The sequence below is a fragment of the Physeter macrocephalus genome, chromosome 5, assembly GCF_002837175.3.
Source record: "Physeter macrocephalus isolate SW-GA chromosome 5, ASM283717v5, whole genome shotgun sequence".
Classification (NCBI taxonomy): domain Eukaryota; kingdom Metazoa; phylum Chordata; class Mammalia; order Artiodactyla; family Physeteridae; genus Physeter; species Physeter macrocephalus.
In genome coordinates, this window is record NC_041218.1 from 28,458,284 (window position 1) to 28,483,333 (window position 25,050).

The 25,050-nt window shown below is 37.9% G+C and overlaps 2 protein-coding genes and 1 long non-coding RNA gene across 18 annotated transcripts in view; 2 read left to right on the top strand and 1 right to left on the bottom strand.

Annotated features, from left to right (window-relative positions):
* CADPS2 (calcium dependent secretion activator 2) overlaps nt 1-25,050 on the top strand; it is a 552,734-nt gene that overhangs the window by 146,563 nt on the left and 381,121 nt on the right. The window lies entirely within an intron of this gene.
* Nucleotides 1-25,050, top strand: part of RNF148 (ring finger protein 148) — a 31,854-nt gene that overhangs the window by 1,548 nt on the left and 5,256 nt on the right. The window lies entirely within an intron of this gene.
* On the bottom strand, nt 20,243-21,739 carry LOC129392128 (uncharacterized). The gene is made up of 3 exons (XR_008617338.1): nt 21,709-21,739; nt 20,506-20,644; nt 20,243-20,393 (listed from the first exon to the last, which is right to left on the bottom strand). It is a non-coding gene; the product is annotated as an uncharacterized lncRNA (long non-coding RNA).

Consider the following 25,050-nt stretch of genomic DNA (forward strand, 5'->3'; position numbering starts at 1 on the left):
GCGCGGGCTTCTCATTGCGGTGGCTTCACTTGTTGCGGAGCACAGGCTCTAGGTGCGCGGGCTTCAGTAGTTGTGGCTCGTGGGCTTAGTTGCCCTGCAGCATGTGGGATCTTCCCGGACCAGGGCTCGAACCTGTGTCCCCTGCATTGGCAGGCAGATTCTTAACCACTGCGCCACCAGGGAAGCCCGACTCAGAATATCTTAACAAGTATAGGGTATTCAAAGCTTGAGTCTTTGAGTCAAAGTCTTGCAAGATGAAATCTTGCCCTGAATCTTAGTAGATGAAATGTAAGGGCCTATACTTGCATCATGTAATAAAAGAAAAGCCAAACGTCTGTGTTCAGGAGGAAAGAAATGGGTTAAGTAATTTGTGTAAAAAGATGTAATTAAGCAAACTCATTTTTGGTTCAATATTATGGTATTGTACATGTTAACATTAGGAAAAGAAACCGGGTGAGGGGGGCATGGGGGCTCTTTGTACTACATGTGCCACTTTTGTGTAAACCTAAAATTACTCCAAAATAAATATATTCCTAAGTAAGTGTTTTTCATAACGGTATTACAATGAAGTAAGCATAATATGTTGTTGTCAGTTTAGTAAAAGGCACACTTAAGCCGTGTTAATGAGAATATTCTTCCTGTAATAAAGGAGTATCACCATTGGTTTCTAAACGAGGATGGTGTGCTCTTCTGTGTACAAACTATAGATGAAAAGATGTGGGTAAGTTTAGTGATAACAGGTTTGAAACGTATCATAACATAGGTCACTTGAAGGGCCTAAAGACAGATTAGGCTTGTGTTGTGTGTGGCCCCAAGGGTAAAACTAGAATTAACATGGAAACTGAAGTGGGGAAGAGTTCAACCTAATACTATTGGAGTTTGGTTGCACTGCCCGGTTACCCAGTGGGCTGGAGAGTGCGGCATCACTGGCGGCCAGATTCCTGCTCACTTCACAATCACTCGGGAAGCATTTTGCACAGAGGGATCCCAGAGCTCTGCCCTGGGCTTACTGAATCAGAATTTCAGAATCTATATTTTTAAAAGCTTTCCAGGTGATTCGCTTACAACTGGTAGATTGCCGACCAATGGAATTAGATTGTTACAGAAAGAGAGGTAAGTACTGAAGAGTGTTCAGAATGGAAGCTGGGAAACAGCTGTGGCCTATTAGAAAGTCAGGAAATGTGGCTTCACGTTGAACTCAGATGCTTACCAAACACATAACAGACAAGTCATTGAACCTCTGTGAGCTTCAGTGTTTCTATTTATCTAATTGGTGGGTAGTAATGTTTAAGTATTGGGCTAGGTGATCCAGGGTTTTCTATTCTTTGGGTAGTATTTCCAGCAATTGTTGGTTTGTGAGACTGTAGCTAACTTGTCTTTGTGAAGTTCTCAAAGGGGTTAAGATTTATATTAATGTCTATGGAGTCTATATTCCTGATTTACATTTGGGGAGTTACCATTTCCCAGGTGGCACACATTCAGTACTCAAACTCTTGAATGGATAAGTAAATTTTGTTGGAAAAATAAGATAAAAAAATTGCTTCTCAATTTTTCCTACAAAAGTCTTTACCCTCTTTTTTAGGGATTATATGTTTGTATACTTTGCTATGACTAACAATGCTGGTAGTCTCAAGTGAAGTAAGTCAGAAAGAGAAAGACAAATACCATATGATAATCACTTATATGTGGAATCTAAGCTATGACATAAATGAACATATCTAAGAAACAAAAACAGAGAGAACAGACTTGTCATTGCTAAGGGGGAGGTGGGTTGGAGGGAAAGACTGGGAGTTTGGGATTAGCAGATGCAAACCGTTATATATAGAATGGATAAACAACAAGGTCCTACAGAGAGCTATATTCAGTATCCTATGATAGACCGTAATGGGAAAGAATATGAAAAGAATGTATGTATAACTGAGTCACTTTACTGTACAGCAGAAATTAAACAAAACATTGTAAATCAACTATACTTCAATAAAATTAAAAAAACCTGCTGGTAGCCTCTACTGTAATTACCTCTGTGGTATTTCTTACAGCTTACCAAAAATATCTATTTTTTCTTCTTCCAGTATCTTTGTGGTAAACAGTGAAAATATTACTACCCACAGATTACATAAATAGAAACTGAAGCTCACAGAGGTTTCAATGACTTGTCCACTGTTGTATATTTGGTAAGCATCTGAGTTCAGTGTGAATCCAGATTTTCTGACTTTTCACGGTGCCATTTGAATACACCTGTGCCACGTACTGTGCAAAACACTTCGAAAATGTTTTTATTCTTCAGAATAAACCTTTTAAACAGAATTATTCCCATCTTAGAGACAAAGTTAAGTGACTAGTGCCCAAAGCTGCATAGCTAATTAATAGCAGAGCCAAAACTTCACTCTTTCCACTAAAGCTTATTAAAAACAGATCTTGGGTTCTACCCAATACCTGTTGAATCATAATTCCTTGGGATAGAGCATCTGAATTTTGAACTTGCACCTTGATGACTTTGGTTCAGTCTGTATTTTGAGAAACATGTCAACCTAGATCTTAATGACTTCTTGAATGTATGTTCCATGAAGGAACCATTTCTGCACTGGTTATCATCTAACTCCACAAATTTAGCAAGTATTTTGTGGCACACAAATGCTTTCAACAAAAGCTTGTTGACTAAGTGGATGAGTATTGGAGCACTTATTGTTCTGTGTAAAATTGTATATTTTGGGTTTTTTCTCCATAATTTTTAAATTAAAGTATCACTTCAATAGTGCCATGGAATTTCTTTCGATTATGATCTCAATTTCATGGCTTTTTGCTTCCTCAAAGATGGCAGATGCTTCAGAAGCATGGTTGGGCTTTATGTTCTTTCTAACCTAGCATTTTATGATTTTATGATCTTTTTTGGCTTATGTATTTCAAGGTCTACCTTTTCAGGGATGTTACATGTTTCCTGTATACAGCTGTTTTCAACAATTAATCCATCAATAGTGATTTTCTAATATATTAGATTTTTGGTAGCCTTTAGCTGTGATGGACATTTCTAACCATGGCGATATATGTATGTGTGTGTGAATGTATCCATATATGTGAAAAACCCTAGTAAACGTGTATCACCAATTAAATTGAAAATATATCTTTATACTTAGGGCCTACAAGTTCCCCAAAGTCTGTTTGCTATTAATTTTTTTTACCTTCATAAATGGTACTCCTTCAGTGATTTTTATGAATAGTCTTTTTCATCTTGGTTGTATGTCTGTTTTATATAGACAATTAAGAATTATCTGTCTTTTTTTTAAGCTAAACATTATTATTATTTTTATTTTTGGCCGTGTGGCATGTGGGATCTTAGTTCCCCAACCAGAGATCGAACCCGCACCCCCTGCATTGAAAGCTTGGAATCTTAACCACTGGACCACCAGGAAAGTCCCTATCTGTCTCTTCTTAAACTGGTTGTACCTTTGGATATTTGGTTTACTTTACCTCTCTTTAATACCTGGGATCTTGGTGTGCTACTCAATATATTTCTTTTTCTCCACAGTATTTGACCAAAAGCATTTCTTCAAAGTACGTTCATTATTTTAAAAAGTAAATAATTTCTTTCAACTAGATCATGACAGGATTGAATCTTTCTGGGTTTTTAAAATGTGGTGCCTTCTTGGGTGTGTGTTCATATGTCTTTGTATGTCTATATCTATGTCAGTATTAAATATTTACTGTGACTATTATTCAATATGTTATATATTATAGAAGCATATACTGTGAAGATAATTTTTATATGACAGTGCTACTTCTATCTCATCCATCTTTACAAGATAACTTTGGTTTAAATATTGGCCTATAAAATAATAATAATAAACAAATCTGTTTTTGAAATTACATCAGTCTTTTTCCTCATAAAGTTAGCATAATTAGGGGAAAAAGAATGGACCCAAGTGCTAAACCACCTAACTAGGCAGACTTTATGATACAGAAGAACCAGAACAGGAAAAGAAGAAGGAAATGGTAGATAGCATACACAGCTATTGATACTTAATAAAAGTTAGAAGTTACAATCTTGATAATTTTATGGTTGCTAATTGCTGTTAGATTCTGCAGTACCTTCATCTTTGTTTTTCTTTCATTGAAGTTTTCTTCTTCCCCTTGACGCTCTCCCTGCCCCCCAAAGTAACTCACTGTCTGGAGGAAGACATAAAATGGACAGTAGTCCTACAAGTATCTGCTCTTTCTTTCTAGCTATATCTTTTTTGCTTGTTCTGTTTTTCAATTTAGGAGACTTCAGCTGATTCTGTGGATGGGTAAACATAGGTTTATTGTAGTATGTTACTTTCCAAGTTGTCCTTCCCATCCGATATTGGCTTCTGTTCACAAAATTCAGGTGGACTTCATCCAAATACAACCAATGACAGTGTGATTTATAACAGATATGTGGAAAAGAAAATGGCCTTTCTTTGGAGATTTCCAAAAGGCGGTATATAATTGCTTACTAGCTGCTTTCAGTGTAACAAACATTCAGGTTCTGTTATTGTGCAAAAAAATGGATGTTGGAGTCTTTCTTCCCCTTTTTGGTGGGTTGGCTTTGTTCACAACTTTTCGGAAAGGATGTGTATTTTTCTTATTACCTCCATTTATTTATGTTCTCTTCTGGTTCCTGAGAATGGATGAGATGAGAGTTAGAAGTTTTTTTTGTTTGTTTGTTTTTTGCCGTACGCGGGCCTCTCACTGTTGTGGCCTCTCCCGTTGCGGAGCACAGGCTCCGGACGCGCAGGCTCAGCGGCCATGGCTCACGGGCCCAGCCGCTCCGCGGCACGTGGGATCCTCCCGGACCTGGGCACGAACCCGTGTCCCCTGCATCGGCAGGCGGACTCTCAACCACTGCGCCACCAGGGAAGCCCCATTCCTTTTCTTTTACCTACTTTCTCGCCCTGACGTTATATCCTGACCTTTAATATTTATTTAAAAAATAAGTGCAGTTGTTTAATGGTTGATTTGTGAAAACTGAGAGACTTTTAAGGCTTTTTGGATTTGTTTTATAAAATGACCCTTTCTAGAATTAAAAGGCACCACCCAAGTGTTGTGTGTGTGTGTGTGTGTGTGTGTGTGTGTGTGTGCGTGCGGGCCAGCTAGAGGAGAAGGGCTGGCAGATCTGCATTTAAATATTTTGATGTCAGTTTCTTGGTAGCACTTTACTTTGGGATGGAAAGATTTACTGTTCATATTCCAAGGGATGTTTGACCTGTCAGAATCTCTTAAACTTTGAAATAATACCATGGAAAAGGCCTGTTTTTTCATAGTGAATTGATGATCGCTAAGTAAACCAGGATTGGCATCCTGTGTCAGGAGGGTATGAAAAATGTCAGCACATTCATAGATGAAATCCAATAACCAGTAATGAGAAGTGAGGTTTTAAATTTTCATTTGAGCTCTGCAGATCACATTGTTATTTTTGATATTAGCCATTTTATTTCACATCACATTTTCTTAAATTCTAAGTATGGCATTTTAAATTAAGTATTCAGAAGTAAAAGTGCTACAGATTTCCGATATCGAAAAAACAAACAACCCAAACCAAAAATGGGCAGAAGAACTACATAGACGTTTCTTCCAAGAAGATATACAGATTGCCAACAAACACGTGAAAGGATGCTCAACATCACTAATCATTAGAGAAATGCAAATCAAAACCACAATGAGGTATCACCTCACACCAGTCAGAATGGCCATCATCAAAAAATCTACAAACAATAAATGCTGCAGAGGGTGTGGAGAAAAGGGAACCCTCTTGCACTGTTGGTGGGAATGTAAATTGATACAGCCACTATGGAGAAAATAGTATGGAGGTTCCTTAAAAAACTAAAAATAGAACTACCGTTCATAGTCCAAAAATGGACTACTGTGTCCATTTTGACATGGTTTGTACATGCTTCTATTTTTAAAATTACAACAAACAATTGTAGAGAGGAAATTTTTCTTTCTCCAGTGGCCTTTAATCTCTACATGTTTTGATGAAGCAGTAAGTGATGATTTTCTGCTTTTGTGATGTTTTTGTCCCATTGGAATATATTTAATCCTTTATGTACTGCTGAGATTGAGATTTTATTAGCTTGACCACTAAATTCTGTGATCTAAAAGTTTCTGTCACCTAGAGGAATTTAATTTTCTTCTTAGCTTACCTTCATTTCTTATAAAGTTATGTGCACATGTGATAGTGTAGCATGGACAGAAGTTGTTAAGCTAGTGATTACAAGTGGATACGAAGGGTCCTTCAAAAGGTAAGATATTAAATATACTTAACTTTTGTTCCATGCATGTTGGGAGGAAAGGAGACCAGCCTTCCCTCTTTCTTCCTGTGCCGGTAGCCTTTGTTTTTTAAAGTGGCTCCGTTTCATGCTGTAGTGCGCTCACAGACGATAGGCTTGATGTGCACCTGGCCTTTCCTTAGCAGGATAGCCAGAGAAGGTAGATGGTTCTAGCAAGCTGGGGAGCAGAGAGGAGGGCTGCGTTAGGGGACTTGCAGCTTGCTCCCCTCCATGCAGAACTCCACATACGAGTCAGGCTGGCCCCTTCTCGCTCCCAGCCCCTTGTCCCTTCTCTTGCATCTGCTTCCCTTTCCTCCTTTCCCCTCATCCTTCTCCCCTTCTTTGCAGAGCTCTCTGCGCAGGCAGGCTGGCCTCTCAGGGCCCTGTGAAGTGACCGGTGGTTGGAGGTTGCCTCCTTGCACACTTGAATCCTGACTTGCCCATGGCTAGCAAGAATACAAAGGGAGCTGAGTCTATATAACATGGAGAGATTTATATTTTGGCTTTTCCTTTACATGGCTCTTCCGAGTTGTGTACATTTATAATGGCATAAGGTAGCAGTCCCTAAAAGTTTTATTATTGAAATAGTAAGTGGCCAGTGATCATAACGGAAATGCAGCAGCATTGGAGAAAGCAGGACGGAGTCTGCCGTGACCTGAGATTGTTTCCCTGTGATTGAGAAACAGGTTCATTTCATTGCTTCCGTTCCCTGTTACACCAGACCAGCTGACAGAGTTCTTGGCTTCCCACATGGTCTCTGAGAAGTAGTCCGTGGTCACTGTGTCAGCTTCTCTGCTCCACAGCGTTCTCTCCTCAAGTGTTGTATTGTGTCCGTTCCTTGCCAGCTCTGACACCTTTATGTCTTAGTCCATTCAGGCTGCTTTAACAAACCATCAGACTGGGTGACTTATAAGAAACAGAAATTTCTTAGTTCTGGGTTCAAGTTCAAGATCATGGTTCTGGCAGAGTCAGTGTGGTGTCTGGCAAGGACCTACTTCCTGGTTTATAGAAGGTGCTATCCTGCCGTGTCCTGACACGGCAGGAGGGCTCTGGAGCTCCATGGAGTCTCTCTTTGTAAGAGCTCTGACTCCATTCGGGAGGGCTCTACTCTCATGACTTAAGCACCTCCCAAAGACCTCACCTTCTGATACTCTCACATTGGGGGTTAGGATGTCAACCTATGAATTCTGGAAGTACGCAAACATATTATAGCACCTGATTTCACTAAACTTCCTCATACACACTTGACTGGTGAGTGATGGGGAGCAAATGTGATTACCTGAGTATAATGTACACACCTTGCTTTTCGTTACCCCGTGACCTGTTTAAAAGGCTCTTGCCACCCTTATCTACCCAGAGAACTCTCTCTGTCCTGTGAGACTGATCTCTCTCCGGTTACATCTCTAGGTAGCTTTCCCTGGTCCCCCAGCCTCCTCTCTCCTTCTACAGCCCCCTCCCTCCTCCTTCCTTCTTTTCTCCTCCCTCCCCTCCTTTCCTTTTCCCCTAACTCCCTCCCATGATTTTTCCATGTCAAAAAATTTCTAGCTATGTAGGAATATAATGGAGAATGTTGATATAAAATGCATTGAGTAGTCAGATTAAAAGGTAATGGTTGAACTGCTTAATGACAGTCACATAAACTACACATACAAAGTTTCTACTTAGCAAACTCTAAAATATGTCTTTTTTTAAAGTAAACAAGGCAGGATATACTATGTTGTGCTGAGATAATTAAGTAGTATTTCAATATTTTCTGCCCGGTAATTTTACTATGTGGGGAAAATGATTATGCCCTCTCCAGGGTACATTCTTAAATTGAAGGCCTGTTACGCCAAAAGATGGAAGTTGGAAAGACTGCAGTTGCTTAATGTTGTGTAAGATTTTCTACAGTAGAGTGTTGTTTCCTCTCCCTAATCTTAAGCCACCTCTTTATTACTATTAACTTTTGGGTGTGAAAGTTATTACCTTTTCACTTCCAAGATATCTTCCAAGTGGAAAATCTAAGCAGTATTATCTGTAAGCTGTTTGTAGCCAATATTTATTGGGAGAAAAAGGCTCTGCTTTTTGAATGTTAATGTACCTTATTTTTGTAAAAAATTTTTACATGGTCTTCTCCATTTAATATATTGTTTATTCAAAATTTAAAAAAATCTTGTCAACAAGAACTATTTATGGTCTGTGTTTTATGCCTTCATACCTTCAATTTACACATTTTTGAAGTTGCCAGGCTAGTCACGCCTTCTGCTACATATCTGTCATTCTTGCTTGTTTGGTGGACCAAACTGAGAAGAGGAGGAAACTTTGTAATTGGGTTCTGACAAGCCTATTTGGGAAATTAAGGCAAAATGGTAAAAAGTGACAGGTAATGCCAAATATGCGAATAAGGTAGGCTCAGTCATATCCTGAATTCAAAGTGTGAATATACAGAGTAGATAATATTGGGAAAGATTATTTATAGTACGAAGTGAGTCTTTGTTTTGCCTTTTAGTTAGTTATAAAGTTTCCTTAAGCTGCAAATTTTGTTGGCATATTGAAAATCAGATATGATACATGTGTTACAGAGATTGTCAACATTTGAAGTGTTATTTTCTGTTGTAGTACAGTGAAAGGTATGTTCATATTCCAAGTAAAGACTAAACTCCATTTTACTTCCTTTGAGCACTAAGTGACTATAAATAGACTCACACTACTTCAAGTCAGGTTTTTGCCCCCAAATGAGTTTGCTGCAAACTTACGAAAAAAAAAAAATTCTTAGGGGTTTTCATGTTGAATTGTGTGTAAAAGACGATGGCCCTTAGTAAAATCTAGGGGAGCACAAACATATGTTTTTGTCAATGTTTCTGTTAGGACCAGGGCAGACTTTAAGCTTTGATGGTACCTTACTAAGAGCAGAACCTGTGGGACTTGACTTTAGAGCTTTGCACTGTGTTTCATTTTTATAGTTGTACAACTTGCTTTCTTTCTCTCACAGATTATGTTCATTTTTAAGCCTTATATGCTGGAGAATTTTGACCATGGCAGATGATTATAGCTGGTTTTGTCCATAGGAAAGCAGCCCTTTTTAAAAATGTAGGACCAGTACTACACTCCAGACCTTACTCAAAGGAGCATGAACTTAGTTTGAACTGCAAGTGGGCCATGCAGTTAGCCTTGGTACACAGGCCTGGAATGACACTGGTATTTTCCTAGGAATAGGTGTATGGAAGAGAATCTTTTCATACCCTTTAAGTGTAGGCGGAACCATATTTGTTGCTTTGAAATTGCAAGGAACAGAAATCCCGTGTGGCTTATAGAGGATCCACACTTGGATTCACGTGGCTCGTCCAGAAGCTCAAATCGCCCCCCACCAGTTTGGCTCAGGAAGGAGAAAGCTTCTCCAGGAGGAAGGGTTGTGAGGACTGACCAATCCTAACTAAAAGCAGTGGGCAGTCCAGTAACGTTCACTCACTTAAGAGTCGTGTCCTCCCATGCCGTTCAGTACTGGAGAGATGTAAGGTTAAGAGGTTTGGTATATGGTGGAAGAGATCAAGAACCTCACATAATACCTGAAGACAGGGGCAGTCATCCTTGTAAGGAAGGAAGCGCAGTCTCATGCCATTTCAGAGGAGATTGTGTGTATAGGTGGGTTCTTCCACCACCCAGACTTGGTAAATCCATAGTACCAAAATTAGCCTCTTGATGGCAGTGTTTAGGTTCATAGGTCATGGATTCAGAACAATCCTGTGGACTGACTCTCATTTGGCAAAGCTAAAAGCAAGGCTGTTTACCTTTTTAAACTTACACTCTTCAATCTTTGCTCTAGTGTTTGCTGAATATACTATTGTCTGAGATAACTGAACTCTTGCTGTCTGAGCCTGGGAATTCACAAATTTAGGAGAAGTGGAAAGAAAGAAACATGCTAAAAACAAAAACAAAATAGAAATTTTAAAATAATAAAGAAACAATTACTTAAAGAATTAGTTACATGAGAAGACTTAATGAGACAAATGCTACCAAGATTGATGAAAACATGAACAAATAAACGCACTTAGGAATATAAAAATGAGATTTAACTACAGATAGAATAATTTAAATGTCATAAAATTACTTTGAACAGTGTTATGCCATTAGATTATGAAACTTAAATGAAGTGATACTTTTGTTGAAAAACAAGACTGACCCAAGAAGAAATAGAAAACCTGAACTGTTGTCCATCAGGACAGTGAAGTGATAATCCAGACTATTCTACCAAAAGAGACTAAGCTCAAATAGTTTTACCAAACCTTTAAGGAAAGATAATTTCTAAGAACTGTCTCAGAAGTTAGAGAAAGCTTGTTTGAGGCTAGTATATCTTTGCAAATAACCAAATTGGGAAAATGTAAGAATAGAAAACTAAGGACCAGTCTCATTTTACATGGATGCAGAAACCCTTAATAAAATATTAAATTTCAGTGATATACATCAAGATGAAGTATGTCTTATCCTATGAGTATGTGAATGATTCAATATTAGAAAAACTGTTAATGTCACCTACCACATTAAGAGGTGAAAAAGAAAAATCATGTGATTACATTAATGTAACAGAAATGGCATTTAATAAAATTCAGTATCTTTTCAGGATGAACAAATCTATTCAAGATAAAAAAGCACTTCTTAAACATCAGAAACAAACAGAAAATATCACTTAATGGGGAGTGAAGATTTTGAAGTTTTTGAAAAATCAGGAGTAAGACAAGGATGGCTGTCATCACTCACTATTACATACAGGCATACCTCCGTTTATTGTGCTTTGCTTTATTGCTCTTTACAGATATTTACATTTTTATAAACTGAAGGTTTGTGGCAGTCCTGTTTGGAGCAAGTCTTTTAGTGCCATTTTTCCAACATCTGTTGCTCACTTCGTGTCTCTGTCACATTTTTGTAATTCTTGTAATATCTCAAACTTTCATTATTATATTTGTTATGGTGGTTTGTGATCAGTGATCTTTGTTACTATTGTAATTGTCTTGGGTGCCACAAGTCATGACTGTATAAGATGGTGTGTGTGTTCTCACCGTTTGACCTGCTGGCTGTTACTGGTCTTTTTTTCCTCTCCTTGGGCCTCCCTCTTCCCTGGGACACACCAGTATTGAAATTAGGTCAATTAGTAACCATGCAATGGTCTCTAAATAGTCAAGTGAAAGGAATAGTTGCGCATCTCTCACTTTAAATCGAAAGCTAGGTGTGATTAAGCTTAGTGAGGAAGGCATGTTGAAAGCCACAGTAGGCCAAAAGCTGGGCTTCTTGCATCAAAGTTAGTTAAGTTGTGAATTCAAAGAAAAAGTTCTTGAAGGGAATAAAAAGTGCTACTACAGTGAATCACTCCTTCTTGTGAATGATAAGAAAGCAAAACAGGCTTGCTGATAAGGAGAAAGTTTGAGTGGTCTGGATAGAAGATCAAACTACCCACAACATCCCCTTAAGCCAAAACCTAATCCAGAACAAGGCCCTAACTCTCTTCAATTCAATGAAGAGGTGAGGAAGTTGCAGAAGAAAAGTTTGAAGCTAGCAGAGGTTGGTTCATGAGGTTAAAGGAAAGAAGCCATCTCCATAACATAAAAGTGCAAGCTGAAAGCAGCAAGTGCTGATGTAGCAGCTACAGCAGATTCATTCATTATCCTAGCTAGATACGGACGATCTCACTAAGATACAGAATATCTCACTAAGATAATGAAGGTGGCTACAGTAAACAACAGATTTTCAGTATAGACAAAACAGCCTTAAATCAGAAGATGATGCCATCTAGGACTTTCATAGCTGCAGAGGAGAAGTCAATACCTGGCTTCAAAGAGCAGGCTGGCTCTCTTGTTAGGGGCTAATGCAGCTGGTGACTTTCAGTTGAAGTTAATGTTTATTTACCATTCTGAAAATCCTGTGTCATTAAGAATTATTCTAAATCTGCTCTGCCTGTGCTCCACAAATGGAACAACAAAGCCTGGATGACAGCACATCTGTTTACAGCATGGTTTACTGAATATTTCAAGCCTACTGTTGAGACCTACTGCTCAGAAAATTCCTTTCAAAATATTACTGCTCATTGACAATGTACCTGATCACCCAAGAGCTCTGAAGATGTACTGCAAAATGTTTTCATGCTTGCTAACACAACATCCGTTCTTCAGCCCATGGATCAAGGAGTAAGTTTGACTTTCAAGTCTTACTATTTAAGAAAAACATTTCATAAGGCTATATCTGCCATAGATAGTGGTTCTTCTGAGAGATCGGGGCAAAACCAATTAGAAATCTTCTGGAAAGGATTCACCATTCTAGATGCCATTAAGAACATTTGTGATTCATGGGAAGAGGTCAAAATATCAACATTAACTGGAATTATTCTTTTTGTTTTTTTTTTTTTGAAGTATAGTTGACTTACAGTTATTTCAGGAGTTTGGAAGAAGTTGATTCCAACTCTCATGGATGACTTGGAAAGGTTCAAAATTTCAGAGGAAGAAGTAACTCAGGTGTGGTAGAAGTAGCAAGAGAACTAGAATTAGAAGTAGAGCCTGAAGATGTGATTGAATTGCTGCAGTCTCACGATCAAACTTTAATTGGTGAGGAGTTGCTTCTTATGGATGAGCAAAGAAAGTGTTTCTTGAGATGGAATCTACTGCTGAAGCAGCTGTGAAGATTTTTGAAGTGACAACAAAGAATTTAGAATATTACATAAACTTCATTGAGAAAGCAGTGGGAAGGTTTGAGAGGATTGACTGCAGCTTTGAAAGAAGTTCTATTGTGGGTAAAATGCTATCAAACAGCACTGCATGCACCAGAGAAATCGTTTGAGAGAAAGAGTCAATTGTTGTGGCAGACTTCATTTAAGAACTGGCCACAGCGACCTCAGTTGTTAGCGACAAACACCCTGATCAGTCAGCAGCAAAAGAAAACACATTGAGGAAGACCCTCCATCAGCAAAAAGATTATATATAACTCGCTGAAGGCTCAGCCGATGGTTAGCATTTTTTAGCAATAAGATATTTTTAAATGAAGGTACGTACGTGTTCTGACGTAATGCTACTGCACACGTACTAGGCTACAGTATACTGTAACCATAACCTGTATGCATTGGGAAACACCCCAAATTTGTATGACTCACTTTATTGCGGTGGTCTGGGACCAAACCCACAGTATTTCCAAGGTATGCCTGTATTGTAATGGAGTAAGAAAAAGAGCATCGTTAAACTTGTAATGGTAAAGTTATACCATCTGCAAATATGGAGAGTTTATTTTCTATGTAGACAATTTTAAGGGGACCTATAGAGAAACTAGAAAAAGAAATGACTTCAGCAAGATTATCTAGTTTTTACCCAGCAGACATACAGAAATCTGTAGCACTTCTTTTTTTAATAAAATATGTTTTTAAAACAAAATTACAATACTGAAAATAAGGTTTATCTTGCTTTTTCACTTACCAAGAGAATTTTCTTAGGTCGGTAGATAGACTTTATAAATTTAATTTTATAGAGATATTATTTTATTTTGAAAATACATCATAATTTACTTAACTGTTCACATATTTTGGGCTAATTATAATATTTCCGTTTTCATTATTATAAATAACATTGAAATCAATATCTATAAACAACCCTTTTAAATTCCTTAAGCTAGATCAGCGAGGTAGAATTTCTGGTTCAAAAAAAAACTTTCTGAAGTTTTTTTTTTTAACATATTTATTGGAGTGTAATTACTTTACAGTGGTGTGTTAGTTTCTGCTGTATAACAAAGTGAATCAGCTATACGTATACATATATCCCCATATCCCCTCCCTCTTGCGTCTCCCTCCCACCCTCCCAATCCCACCCCTTTAGGTGGACACAAAGCACCGAGCTGATCTCCCTGTGCTATGTAGCTGCTTTCCCACTAGCTATTTATTTCACATTTGGTAGTGTATGTATGTCCATGGCACTCTCTCACTTCGTCCCAGCTTACCCTTCCCCCTCCCCGTGTCCTCAAATCCATTCTCTACGCCTGCGTCTTTATTCCTGTCCCGCCCCTAGGTTCCTCAGAATCATTTTTGTTTTTGTTTTTGTTTTTAGATTCCGTATATATGGGTTAGCATATGGTATTTGTTTATCTCTTTCTGACTTACTTCACTCTGTATGACAGTCTCTAGGTCCATCCACCTCACTACAAATAACTCAATTTCGTTTCTTTTTATGGCTAATATTCCATTGTATGTATGTGCCACATCTTCCTTATACATTCATTGTAGTTTTGATTTGCATTTCTCTAATGATTAGTGACGTTGAGCATCCTTTCATGTGTTTGTTGGCAATCGTGTATCTTCTTTGGAGAAATGTCTATTTAGGTCTTCTGCCCATTTTTGGATTGGGTTGTTTGTTTTTTTGATATTGGAGATCTGTAGCACTTTTATTAAATAACAATAACTTACTAGAAAATGGCAGTAGGAAAAAATAATTCATTCTCAAAAACATCAACACATAAAGTACCTCTTAAATACAAATCCCACCCTAATACTGCAAGGCCCCTGGGGAGAAATATTACTGAAGAACATAAAAGAGAAATATATCTTGTTTTTGAATGGGAAGAGTCAATTTCATAAAGATAGCATTTATCCTCAATTTCGTCAGTAAGTCATTACAATTACAACCCACTAACAGAGTTTTGCTTTACGTGACTTGATAAGATGATTTTTATATTGGAAATTTATATTGGAAAGCCAGGGGTCAGCAATAGCCAAGACTATATAGAAAAGGAGGAGGAGTGACAAGGGGCGATTTGCCTTACCAGCGTTCCAAGTTATTGTAATTGAGATAGACTGGTATTAGTAGAGGGGCAGGTCAGAAATAAACTCACACATGGATATGAACTTGATATGCTTTACAGGTGGCATTATACATTTTTCGGAAAGTGTCGATAAACTGATGAATAAACATTGCTAGGATAATTGGCTACTCATATGGAATTAAAGATAATACTGGAGTCTGTCTTCGCATTGTGCACAAATATATTCTAAATATATTAAATACAGAAATGGGAAAAGCAAAAATTTAGAAGAAAACATGAGAACGTATAAAGAATAGAACAGGATTGTTTTTTAAAGCCAAAGAAAATTCAAATCGTATGAAAGATTGAAAAGTTCTCCTAAAGTGAAGCTGAGATATCTCATGATAAGCAAAACAAAGTGGGAAGATATTAAGACTGAGATGATAGCACAATGCCTATAATTAACATAGGCTTGATGTCTAAAATGTATACAGAGCTCCTGTATAACTGTGTGAAAAGGTAAACAATTCTTGAACAAATAAAGGATAAATAATTCAAAGAATAGGAAACCTGAATGGCCAATAAACTTTTAGTTTCATGTAGCTGCTGTAACAAATTTCAGCAAACTGGGTGGCTTAAAACAAATCTATTCTCTCACAGTTTGGGAGGCCAAGCATCTGAAATCAAGGTGTAAGCAAGGCTGCACTCCCTCTGAAGGCCGCTAGGCGAGGATCCTTTGAAGCCTCTTGCAGGTTTGGCTGTTGGCATTCTTTGACTTCCTTGCCTTAGGACCACATCACTCCGGTGCCTGCCTTTGTCTTTACATTGCCGCCTCCTCTTCTGCCTGCCAGATCTTCCCTGTGTCTCTTGTCCGGACACTTGTCCTTGGATTTGGACCCAGCTGATAATCTAGGATGATCTTTTCATGTCAAGATCCTTAATTTCACCTGCAAAGACTTCTTCCAAATAATATGCACAGGTTCTAGGAATTTGACATGGACATATATTCTGGGGAGTCATCCCTGAACTTGGTACAGTGTAAAGAGATGGTTAACATCCCTTGTGATCAATGATATTCAGATTCAAATCCTGAAATACCATTTGTCTTCTTTCAGTTTTATAAGTTTGGAAACATTAAACTTGAATAAGGGTATAGAGGGGTAAGTACTTCCATGCTTCTGGCCAAAGTGTAGATCTTCGCAAACACTTTGGACAGTGCTTTGGTTGCTGTCTGTTTAGCTTGAAGATGCCTAGCGCCTCCACCCTGTGACCTAGGAAGTGAACTTCCAGGAGTATACTCTACAGAAATTCTAGCACAAGGAAATCTATTCAGGAATGTCCACTGAAGCATTGTTCAAAATATAAAAAAAGTGAAAACAGCTCAAATATCCATCAACAGGTGAGTGAATAAATATACAGTGTGACATATTCATAAGATAGAATGCTATAAACGAGTGAATCTCAAAAACAATGAGCAAGAGAGAAAAGTTGCAAAATGATTGGTGTAGTACAGTTCTATTTATATAGAATTTTATAACATGCAGCGTAAATTTTCTTTATTGGTTATGAATACATGCACATGGAATTTTAATGGAATTAATACTGTATCCTGGATAGGGTTTATCTCTGGGGATTCTGGAAGGATTATTGGTTTGGGGATTGGTGTATAAGGACCTTCAACTATATTTGTAATTTTCCTTAAAAAAAAAAAAAAAAAATCCTCCCCAGAACCTTAGAATGTGACTTTATTTGGAAATAAGATTGTTGCAGATGTAATTAGTTAGGCTAAGGTGAGGGTGAGTATCTAATCTAATCGGATGAGTACCCTCACATAGAGGAGACTGAGACACAGGGGAGGACACCCTGTGAAGATGAAGATGGAGGCAGATGTGGAGCGACTCATCTGCAGGCCGAGGGACGCCGAGGATTTCTGGGAACCCCCAGAATGTAGTGGAGAAGCATGGTGCAGATTCCCTGAGCCTGTGGTAGGATCCAACCCTGCTGGCATCTTGAATTTTCGATTTCTTGTCTCTGGAACTGTGGGGAGGGGCGGGATGGGGAATGCCTGTCATTTCAAGTCATCCGGTTTGTTTGTTACAACAGCCCTAGGAACCGAATACATATCCAGAATATTCAGATTTTAAGTTGGGTGATGAGTACCGGCGTGTTACAGTATTCTCTGTATTTTTCTTTTTTATGTTGTGTCTTGAAAATATTTAAGAGCATACAAACCCACACTAATCTGAATTTTTGTAATTAACCTTTCTGATGGAGTTAAAGAGTAAAATAGATGTGTGAGTAATTGGCAAAATGAGCAGTGCTCCGTATATTACAGATGGAGTCAGAGATGATAACCTGTTACAAAACCCGAACAGTATGTTTCCTAGGGTCAGTTAATGGTCTTAAATTAGAGTGGGGGACTAACTCAGCATTGAAAGAGCTGCTCTTGTCCAGTATCCAGTATGGAAAATAAGTACGTCTGGACCTAGTTATAAAAACAAAAACCAAAGGTAATTGGGCTATGAGACATCAAACATTGGGGTAAAATCCTGGTTCAGCTACTTAATAGATTACCTGCTTAGCTTCAATTTTTTAATTTATAAAACAGAGATTCTCATAGTGTCTACTTCATTGCATTATTGTGGTTATCAAATGAGCTAGTACATAAAGTGCTAAACACCAAGCATTCAGTAAAGACTCAGATTGAAGCTTGCATTGTCAATAGCAATAGCACTGTAAGTTACTATAATTCAAATTATAAAAGTACTACACTTGAAATATCAGTTAGGGTAGTTTGTGAGGACACTGCACTTAATCACCTTGGGAGTAGTTTTACTCTTGTGTATGGCAGTGGGTTTTGTTCTAGTTTGCTCCCAATCTGCGCCCCACACCTAGTAGTCCATTTTGCATATATGTATTTTTTTTGAGACATAAACGTAAACCAAATTTTGTGTAGTTCAATCTCTCCAGTTTACTATGGATTCTTTCTGTAATTGTGTCACCTATGGCCCTATAAATGAATGTTCGATTTTATTAAATTTTTGATGAGAGAAAAGTATTAAAGAAAAAAATTTACCAAAGAAATTAAAGTGACATGTAGAAAATCAAGTTAAAAATTTAAGACATCTAGTCTAGAAACAATTCAAAAGTTGTAGAGAGGGTGGGAACAGTAAATTCCATGTCCACTTTATATACTTGTAGGTTAAGAGACTGTCGCATGTATTTTTGGGTTAACTGTATGACTTTTCCTCTTGATTTATGTAGAATATCGGTCATTTAGTTTTCCCACCTGCATAATCTTTGTTAGTGTAATCTCGATCAAATGGTCTTTAGGACAACAGTAATTGAGTTCTAGGTCTTGCCCAGAACCTAGTGTTATATGTGGATATTACAAACACTTTTGCTTTCTCACATGATAACCTTTTTTTGTCTTAAGTCTCAAATTAAACCTTGAGTCATTGGTGACATGAATGTTCTCCTTGCAGTTTGACATGGTTTACTAATGTACCAATTACTTTGTGAAACAAGGCTCTTTTTCAACGTATTGAAAAATATCGTGCCAGGAGAGCTAATCAAAAGCTTTACTTTGTTTTGCTCTTGTTTTCATGGGAGGTCTGTGGGTGTGAAGGAACAAAAAGGACCTGTTTTTTGAAGTTGGCATATACATTAAGAGGATAATATTCATAATAAGCAAGCTCTATTATCATGCATCCTTTATGAATCATGAAATACTTTCTCTAATGCGCAGTCACTTACTGTTTAGCTGCAGATGTTAACGGGCATTTATGCAATAGATCAGTAGTTATGCATGTTATATGTGGAGAAGTGATACTAAATGTTTTATGTCAATATAGAGATTCCTTAGAATTACAGGATTGAGAAAGTCCCTTACAGACCCTGACATCACCCTTATCTAGTAAAATAAGTGAATAAGACTATAAAGATGATGCAAGTGGTGGTAACACATATCGGTCTGTGTATGAGCCGAGCAGTGTTCTAAATGCTTTAGGTACTGTACATTTTTTTGTTTAATCCTCGTAAGAGTTCTGAAAGTTTGGTACTGCTAATTTCCCCATTTTACAGGTAAAGAAACCAGGGCATGTAAGTTCAAGTAAGCTGCCCAACGTTGCAGAGCTAGTGTAAATACAGGATGCAAACCCAGGCAGCTTAGCTTCAGAATTAATTAAACCTGTGAAATTTAAATAATTCCTATTCCTGTTAAAACTGTTGAGACCTACTGTGAAACAGGATATGAAACAAAGATTTGTTTTTAAATATAGAAATTTAACAGCTCCATGAGCTTCATGAACCTGAGTCAAGGAAGCTTTGTGATCAGATGTGCTGTTTGTCCTGCTTTATTATAAACTGCATGAAACGTACTAGTGAATGTGGTACCTTAGCTTAGGGTATCCGGACTGTGTGTGAATAAACTGCTCCATCTTAGGGCAGGATTTATCCTTTCCTACTGCTCTGCCATTTACTTCACATTACTTACTTATCACCTCAGAGTTCTTGGGTGAGATACAACCTTGACCTCATCTTTGAATCCCCAGGTGCACAGAAAGATTGATTCATGAATATAGAAAATTGGTTTTTTGACCACTGCTCTAGCCTCAGCACTGAGAACTGTGCACATAGTAGGTTCTTGATAAATATTTGCATGAATGAGTGAGAGAATAGTGTAGGTATTGAGTAGGTGGTTCTTGGATTGTCCTCCTGGAGCATATGTGAAAAATAGGACATGCCAAGTTCTTTGTGTCAGAGAATCCCTTTTATTATGAAAAATCAAATAAGTAATTGATTTTACACAAATCCGTGTACTAGGCTCTGTAGGAAGACAAAGGAATATAACAAAATCCTACCCTCAAAGAACTTAAAATTGAGAATCAAAAAAGCCTTTATTAGAATGAAAAGTAAATTAACATTGATTCAACACCTGCGGAAAAATATCACCAGGTAGTATATAATTTCCTAAGAAAGGATGTGGAAAAATGAAGAATAGTGTTTTTTTCTTAAAAAGTACATAGTACTTGATTTATTTTTATTTTTAAATGTATATATATGATATATACTGTTTTTACTCTAAAGTTGTAAGTACAAGTTTTTTTTTTTAATGGAAATGCATTTCTTTTATTTATTTTATTTTACTTTTGGTTGTGTTGGGTCTTCGTCTCTGTGCGAGGGCTTTCTCTAATTGTGGCAAGCGGGGGCCACTCTTCATCGCAGTGCGTGGGCCTCTCACTGTCGCGGCCTCTCTTGTTGCGGAGCACAGGCTCCAGACGCGCAGGCTCAGTAGTTGGGGCTCACGGGCTTAGTTGCTCCGCGGCATGTGGGATCCTCCCGGACCAGGGCTCGAACCCGTGTCCCCTGCATTAGCAGGCAGATTCTCAACCACTGCGCCACCAGGGAAGCCCAGTACAAGTTTTTTTAATGATAAAAAATTAGAGACAGTTCACAGTAGAAAGAACATTATTTGTACCTGGTTAGTCAGATGGTTTCTAGGGGTTGCAGGATTTGAGTGTGTCTTGGGCTGGGAATAGAAGGCCTCATGGGTTGTTGAGAAAGTTAGTTGCTTTAACTATTACTGCTCATATGATGATAGGGCTTTCTTTGAGGCACTGAAATGAACAAAATTATTCTGATACTTTTCTCTGGATAATGACTATTTGGCTTATGACTTGATACATATCTATATAGGTGTGTGTGTGTATATATATATATATATAAATATCTTGATATATAAAAGATAATTAAAGGAGCATTTTAAATTTTGTAGAGTCTAGTTGCTTACGTATTAGAAATAGTTGTTAGTTTGGCTGTATGTCACTCAATTTTTATATCATTTTTCAGATACAGAGATGTGGATGGAATTCTTGACTTTTAGTGAGAAAATGTGAGACACATGGCCTCTGATCCTGTGATGTTAAATAAGCCTTTTTCTGGACAACTGTTGTGAAAGTAATTCGTAGCTGAGGGAAGACATGTCAAATCATTGCCTGTTCTATTTTTTTTTAATGGATGACTGTATAATGCAGAGGTTGCCAAAAGCTGCTGATATGTCTTAATATCTTGAAGAATAAGTGCTTGAAAAGTCACACATTTGTTGGGGACCCTGAGCAAATTTTATCGTGCTGGGGACAAGGGGAGGAAACAGGATTTTCGGAAATAAGATGACACTGCTTCTTCCAAGACATTCTAAATCAAACAGAAGTATAGCCAGACATATAAGCATCTAACTACACTATATAATATATGGCAAAATTAAATGACTGTCACATAGATACAAAAAAATAGCACGTTGTTTTGACTGGGATAATTGCAAAAGGGAGATGGGAATCAGCCTTGAAGGATGAGAAAATATTATTAGGTGGAAGACAGGAAAGAGCCTTCATAAAATTTAGCCGGACATATAAGCATCTAACTACACTATATAACATATGGCAAAATTAAATGACTGTCACATAGATACAAAAAAATAGGAGCACGTTGTTTTGACTGGGATAATTGCAAAAGGGAGATGGGAATCAGCCTTGAAGGATGAGAAAATATTATTAGGTGGAAGACAGGAAAGAGCCTTCATAAAATTGGAAGGGGGAAAGGGCCCCTTTACTGAGCCCCTCCCATGCTAGCCCTGTGCTTAGTGAATTACAAAGAGATGTGAAGTAGGTCATCTGATACTCACTGTGTACCGGAGAGGCAGTCGTTTACTTCCCCGTCTTACAAATGAGAAAACCGAGGCTCAGCGTGACTCCCGTCACACAGCAAGCACATGGCAGAGACTGGGTTTCATGGCAGCTCTGTTGCACATAACTTTGTGCTTCAGTACAGTTTCTGCTAGCGTGATGACTCCATATTCCTGTTTTTTTCTTCTCTGCTGCCTCCCAGCAGGGATTAAATTACCTAATACATGAGTAAGGTTTTTGGACCTGTGAATTGGAAAAACGTAAGGGATCTAAGTGGGAAAATCTTAATCGCCACTGCCCTGCTATTTCTGACTGCTAAGAGCTCACTCATAGTTAACCGCACTCCAGGGGACTGGTGTTAGGAAGACAAAGCTTATAAAAACCTTCAATAACCCCGATTGTGGCTTAAGAAGGTCTAGAATCTAAGGGTTTTAGGGAGACTTTGAAATGACAGAGCTCCAAAAGCAGGCTCCTCATCCCCGGTGGTTCTTAACTACAGGAGCAAAATAGTCTGTTCAGAGAACAGGGCAAGTTCTGGTGGTTATTCAGAAGATTCTGCCTTTCTTTATTTTTTTTTTCCTTTTTTGAGTATATTGCCTTTTCTCCACCCTTTTGAACAAAAATCCAGTCCAGATGATTGAGTTAATATTAAGATGTATTTTGTCCTAGGCTCAAAGAAAGACAACAGTACCACCAGTTACCGTCCTTAATCTTTAATCTTGTGTTTGCTGAAGAATGTTCAGCTACTTTCTCTGTCCTCTTAGTGCACAGGCTGTGATGTGAGGTTTTTTTCCCCCATTACTTTCCAAACTACTAGTAATGTTTTTCTACTCTGTTGATTGCCGTTCTGTCTTCTAACTTGGCAGATTGAATGAGAAGAAAAAGTTGTTTTCAATTTAGTGTTAAAGTTTTGTAGACCTTGACTTGAATTCAGAATGTGGAAGAGAGTGTAATTTATGTAGTTTGATTTATACCCATTAAAGTTTAAGAGAATTTGGTCATATTCCAAGTGCTCATTTATCTTATTAGCATTCAGGTACAGCTATAAGAAATTCAGCTTTATGAGTATTAAATCTGTGGAAGAATTAAAGGTTAAACTTATTATGTATATTTAACTATTGCTCTAACTAAAATGATCACCCTTACAAAGATAAAATTAAGTAGATGCATTATTGCATGAGTAATATTACAGGTTAGAATTTGGAGGATAAGATGCTATCAATTTAATTAACCTTCATGGAGAACTTAGGATGTGCTGGAAGCTGAGTATTGGAAGAATGAGAATAAGATTTAGTCCCAGACCTGGAGATTAATAGAGTAGATCATTTTGTAGAGGGAACTGTATCAGCTGCTGTATAAAAACTCACTGTATGTAAGGGCAGTATTCTTTTAGAAACTACTTTTTTAAAAGGTCAGTATCTGTCATTGCTCAGGAGTCTAGCTAGGCTAAGCAACTGAGGTCTCAGCTGTACTGAGTCATGAATGTGTGGTCACCTCAGGATTATGGAGACATCTCTGCTCATCTTGGGTGCTCGCATATGTTTGCCCATCTGTAGGTTGACTTAGGGTAGCCTCAGCTGGGGCACCCGCGTCCTTCTCTGTCAGGCTGGCCTTATTTGTTGGAGGACGGTGGGGTCCCAAGAGTAAGGGGAGGAGTGCAAGGCCTCCTGAGGCTTAGGCTCGGAACTCGCACATCATCACGTCCGTGCCAGTCTGTTCACCAGCTTGAGTTATCAGGCCATCCGAAATCAAGGGGTACAGAGGTAAATCCCACCTCCTGATGGAAGGACCTGCTAAGTCACATTGCAGAGGGCATCACTGGGAGGGAAGTAATTGGGCCATTTTGTAATTAGTGTTCCTACCGTAGGGACAGAGTTTTGAAAAAGGAACAAAGCCTGTCTAAGGTCTTATATAGTGACTGCTGCAATAGGAGCACAGGAAACTATAAGCCCTTTGGATTGAAGAAGAATACATTTCAGGACTGATAACAGTAGAAAATGAGGCTGGATTGAAGGAAAGAGGACCGGGTTGGAGAGGCTTATATTTGCGTTTCTAGAAGCTTGGGTGTTACCCTTTGGATAGAGGGAGCCATCTAAGGTTTTAGGCAAACAGGAATGCCATGGTAAGTTTCATTTTTTTCTGTAGGTTGCTCTGGCAACAGTGAATTCAAGGTGAGCAAAACATTGATGGAAGATTAGATGCTGTTGCAAAACTCTAGATTGTGGAAAGATTATGAAGGCCAAACTAAAGCAGTGGAAAGTATTCAAGTGTGGTAAACCTGATCATGTTAGTCATTCATTCAGACAAACTTCTTTGAGCCAGGTGCTGTATTAGGTGTTTGAGAACCGTCAGTGAGAATTCCCCTTCTTTAATGTTGCAAAGGCTTCTTGGAGCTTTGGGCTTCTGGAGCTCTTACACAAGTTAGTTACCCTTTCATCATGCATCCCACTGTTAGGCGTGCAGATAAATAGAGAGGAATAGTAATCCTGGCTTACGTAGCGAAGAAATCGTGGCTAGTGATATGGTGATTTAAAACATCTGTCTTGGCTATTTTTTCTTCCTAGTATAGTTAGTTACCAGAGATTTTAGTGATATTGAAAGTTATTTTATTGGTTAATATAATGAATAGGAGCCTGAGTAAAGTTTGTGACTTTTACACATCTGTACCTGCCTCTAGTATAGTATGTGATTGTGAAAGTAATTCAAAGATTCATATATTAGCTTTCTAATTTCCTGTATTTCATTTTAGCATATTCAGAACACTTTCCTGGGTTCAGAACTATTAAGTGGAAAAAGTGTATTTGTATGTGGAGAATAATTTTTTTATTGTATATGTCTGGGATAATATGTGGGAGTAGAGACTAATTTACGGGAGAAATTTAGAAGAAATTTTTATAAGGATTTACCAATTTGCAATCGAAGATAATAACGTTTTAAAGTAAGTTTTGCCCTTAAAAATTTTTAGAAATAAAGATATCTCTTTCAGAGAATATTTATCATTAGCATTACTTGCTATTTTTTTGTTCTCAGTAAACTACTTAGAGTCAGTATTCTTTTCCTGTCAAATCCCATTATGAGGCATTTAATTACTCACAGAAACCCTATACAGTTGTTTTCTCAAGATTAAATGCAAATCCAGTGTGTTTTGTGGATTCCTAGAGATCTCTAATAATATCATAGCCCTGGATACGGTGACTTGTGAGGTAATTTATAGAAGTCTCTTCAGTATTCCCTGCATTTAGAGATACAGTTACAAAGCATTGCCCAGATAGTTTTTGGCTATTTTTCTTCTCAGAGTAGAGATTTCTGGACATTTGAGCATTCTTTTTTTTTTTTTTTTT